The following is a 5,000-nucleotide window of genomic DNA, read 5'->3' on the forward strand; positions in this document are numbered from 1 at the left end:
ACGCTCTTTTTGATCGAGTTCAGGCTCCTGTTGCCAACCAATCCGTCTACTGATTCCTGTCTGACCCCCCGAGATTGGCTACCTACCAAGTTTTAAAATTTTCTGTGACTTCAAGTCCCGCCGCAAGCATGGATCGCTAAAAACGGGTTCCCCTAACGGGCCCCCAAAAGCCCTGAATTTTGGTCTTGGTCCAGGAGACCTCTAAGCTGGGGGCTTGCCTCATTGCTAAATGCATAAAGAGCCCCACAATGCTCCAGGACTCAGATGGGAGGGAAAACATCTCGGCAAAGTAAAGGGGCCGAGCCCTTTAATATTCCCTATTTTTGCTCCGCACTGATTTTGGCATAGCTTGCCCTTTATCCAGTCCATACAAGTTTTAAAAAGGTGGGTGAAAGGGACCAGCCTTGCCCCCCCCTAAATTTAAAAAAGGGGAGAAGTTCGCAAACCCCACCACACTTACAGACTTTCAGTACCAGTATGGGTTGCTATCGGGCCCAATAATCTGTGTGGGAAAATTCCCCCTGAGCCTCGGGATCTCCCATAGCGATTCCCGATCACCGAGTCAAACCCTTCTTGGGGTCATGTAGCTCAAAACCCACGCCCAAAACTCACGACGGCGTTCCACAATTATCGAAGCGCTGGGGAAAAAATCTATTGTGGACTTGCCAGGATAAATCCAGACTGCCCCGGTCTCGGGTGCCTCGTAGGTGGTTGCGGATCCTTTTCAGAAGAAGTGAGCGAAAACCCTTTGCCTGGTAGGGCTGAGCATGTATGCCACGGTAGTTGCTACAGCCCAAAAAGGGGGGGACCCCTTTTTCCCCTTTCCAGAAGGGTACCCCCCCTCACAGGTCAGGGGGAATGGTACCAGACTCCAAATGGCAGTCGGGACTTATGCAGGCCCCGACCTAGGTTCACCCCCACCTTTTAGCGTTCACGGGATATCACATATGCCTGATTTTCCCCCACTTTTCAGTTTGGGAAAAATCGCCACCCTAACCTCTGTTAGGGTAGGGGGTTTTCCTCGTGATGGGTGGGTCCGGCACAGGCATGAGACTCGTTTTGCATCCAAGCTAACTGTTGGAGGATCCACCTGGTCAACTGTTCAAAATACCAGCCCAACGTTCACGAACCCAACATGACTGAGATACCCCATCCGCTGATGGGGATGCGTCACTGTGAGGGGGGCTTAGGTTCATTTTTCCAGGGCTTGGTGGGCGGGGGCGAAGGTCATTACCAAAAAATGGCCTTCGACCCCCTCAAAAGATTCCTGATAAATTTTCCTTGTCCCCTCTCGCATGTCCGAGCCCTACGCACCGGAACGACGCAAGACTTATTCCCATTTACCGGGCCCTTTGCACCCTTCAGTGGCCTCTAAGTCTCCAGGGAGAGGGTATTCTCCCTTTGCCCTTTGGGCGTACCCCAATGGACTCCGGCGGGTTCGATGTTACGCCTTAAGGGAACCCCCACAACCCAATGGATCCGAGGTTGCTGTTTCTAAAATCGGTCAGGACTGCCGTGGCGAACCCCGGGCACCCTCCTCCCCCTTAGTCTGCCAAAGGGAAAACCCCCTTAGGGGGGGCCACGGGAGGGACGGGGATTTTTGAAGGGGATGCGGGGTAGCCACAACCAGCCTATGGTCGGTGCCCAGAACTCAGCACCCCGGAAAACCCTGCAGTTCTGGAGGATCCCCCATCGGTCTCCAAGGATGTGGTCGATCCCCTTTGGCCACTGCCCCCGTACGCTGTACCAATTCCAGGATGCGATTGGAGGCGGGTCCCAGGACCAGAATCCCTTTTTTCGGGGCCCTACAAACCCCCGGAAAGGAGGCTTTTCTCGCTGGGGGTCAGCTCCCGAGCCAGGGGGGGCCGACAGACACTCGTAGCCACTGGGGTCACACCCGGATACCCATTAAAGTCGCCCAAAAAATGCAAAATGTCTCCCCGGGGGGCTGCTGCCACAGTGCGAGTTTGGCGTAGAACCCCTTTTTTCACATCGGTTTTTTACTGGGTGGGAGGTTACAGCAATAAAGACATATTATATATAATATAATATATATATATATATAATATATAATTATATTTATATATAATTTTATATTTAATTATAATATATATTTATAATATATTATATATATATATATATATATATATATATATATGATGACCGCTGCGATGGCCCAGTAGGTAGAGCACTGAACTCCGAATCCCCATGGTCCTGAGTTCAATTCCCCGTCGCGACAGTCGTAAAAATGCCTGCGCTCTGACAACTCGCTCGAGCCAGATCTCACGGCGAGAAAACGACATATCGCCTTGGGAAGTCAAAACGCGGGGTGTCGGGGGGGAAGTCGCCGCCGTGGCAGGGGGGTTTAAAGCACCAAATCAGGTTGATTAGGAAGAGATCCAATCAGGAAAGGGTGAGATGAAAATACTTCTAAATATACAAAAAAATATAACATATTAATATTTTTATATTTTTTTTGTTTTTTTGAGAAGATTTTTGGCATCTCACCCTTGCCTGATTGGATGCTCTTCCAATCCCCCGTGATTCGGGCGTTTAACCCTGTCCACGGCGCATTTCCCCTACGACACCTCGTTTTGATTTCCCCAAGGCATATGTGTTTTCTCGCCGTGAGACTGGCTCGAGCGAGTTTTCAGAGCGCAGGGATTTTTTCGCTGTCGGACGGGGGAAATTTAATCAGGGCCCTGGGGGTTTGAGTTCGTGCTCACCTATGGGCCCTCGCAGCGGTCATCAAATATATTAAAATATATATATATATAATATATATATATTATATATAATATATAATATATTATACATTATTATATATTATATATATTTATATAATTAATTTATATATATAATATTTATATATATAGTTCTTATTCTGTATACCTCCTACCCATGTACAAAAACCCATGTAAAAGGGGTTCTACGCCAAACCGCATCGTGGCAGACGATTGCCCCCGGCAGACATTGCATTGTTTGGGCGACTTTAAAGCGGGATCCGGGTTTTGACCCAGCTGGTACGAGATTCTTCGGGCCCCCCTGGCTCGGGGGCTGATCCCAGCAGCGAGAAATAGCCCCTTCTCCGGGACTTTGCTAGGTCCCAGAAAATAGGATCTTGGGGTCCCGGTACCAGCGCCCACTCGATCGCTGGACTTGTACAGCATACGGGTACAGTGGGCCCAAAGGGGAAACGACCACACCTTGTGAGCACGCGGGAGGATCCTCCGAACTGCAGGGGTTTTCCGGGGTGTGAGTTTTGTGGGACCCCCATAGGCTGGTTTTGGTACCCGCGAGTCCACTTTAAAAAATCCCCGTCCCCCCGTGGCCACCCTAAGGTGTTTCACTTGGGCGCCCAAGGGAGGAGGAGTGTGCCCCTGGGTTCGCCCGGCAGTCTCTGACCGATTCTCAAAACCAGCAACCTGACGGGTCCATTTTTTCTGTGGGAGTCCTTCAAGCGCGTAAAACCCCGAAGCAGTCAGGATCCATTGGGGTACGCCAAGGACAAAGGGAGAATACCATCTCCCGGAGACATAGAGGCCCCTGACGTGTCGCGGCTTTGGGGTAAAAGGGAATCAGTCTTGCTCGTTCCATGGGGCGTAGGGGTCGGACATGCAAGGGGCAAGGAAAAAGTTTATCAGGAACTTGCTGAGGGGCAAGGCCATTTCTTGGTAAAGACCTTTGCCTGCCTACCAAGCCCGAGAAAACAACCCTAACCCCCCTCCCCAAGACTGCAGTCCGATCAGCGGATGGACGGATATCTCAATCATGTTGGGGGTTCGTGAACGTTGGGCTGAGTATTTTTAAAGTTGACCCGGTGATCCCCAAAAGTTAGCTTGGTGCAAGCGATTCCGTGCCTGGCCGGACCCCCCATCAGCGAGGAAACCCCCTACCCTAACAGAGGTTAGGCTGGCGATTTTCCAAACTGAAGATGGGAAACTGCAGGCATATGTATATCCCTGCTGAAATGCTAAAGGTGGGGGGGAACCCATGGCTCGGGGCCTGCAACGTCCTACTGCCATTTGGGATCTGGGAATTCCCCCCGACCTGTGAGGGGGTGGTCATCCCCCTCTGGAAAAGGGGAAAAAGGCGATGGGACTGTAGCAAATACCGTGGCATTACACTGCTCAGCATAACCGGCAAGGGTTTTCGCTCACTTCTTCTGAAAGGATCCGAACCCCCACTAGGCACCCCGAGACCGGGGCTCGGGGTTCACTCCTGGAAGTCCACAATAGACCGTATCCCAGCGCTTCGAGTAATTGGGAACGCCGTGTGAGTTTTTGGGCGGGTTGCTTTCAGCCTACTCGACCTCAAGAAGGCGTTTGACTCGGTGCACGGGAATCGCAGGGAGATCCGAGGCTCAGGGGAATTCCGACACAGATTATTGGCTGATAGCAAGCCCTATACTGGTACTGAAAGGGCTAAAATGTGGGGGGGGATGTCGGAAAATTCTTCCCCGTTAATTCAGGGGGGAGGCAAGGGGTGTCCTTTACCCACATTTTCAAAACTTTTTATGGCTGGATAATGGGGAGAGCACTAGCCAAAAATCAGTGGGAGCAACACTAGGCAATTTAAGGTCTCGACCTTTACTTTGCCGACGATGTTGCCCTCCCATCTGATCCCTTTGGGGTCACTTGTGGCGGGTCTTGATGCATTTTGCAATGAGGGGAAGCCCCTAGCTTAAAGGGGTTTCCCGGGCCCCAAAACCAAGATCAGGACTTTGGGGGGCCTGTTAGGGGAACCCCCTTCAGTCGATCCATGCTTGCGGCGAGGAGTTTTAAATCACGAAAGTTTTACAACCTTGGTAGCTAGTCCATATTTGGGGTTTCAGACCCGGAATCAGTAGACGGATTGGTCTGGCAACAGGAGCCATAAATCGATCAACAAGACGTTTGGAGATTTTGGGGACCCATGCAGAAGGACCAAGCTGCGTGTCTTTAAGCCTTGATACTTCCAGTTTTTTCCTATGGAAGCGAACCTGGACGCTATCCCGTGCC

Source organism: Penaeus monodon, chromosome 41 (genome assembly GCF_015228065.2).
Source record: "Penaeus monodon isolate SGIC_2016 chromosome 41, NSTDA_Pmon_1, whole genome shotgun sequence".
NCBI classification, from domain to species: Eukaryota; Metazoa; Arthropoda; class Malacostraca; order Decapoda; family Penaeidae; genus Penaeus; species Penaeus monodon.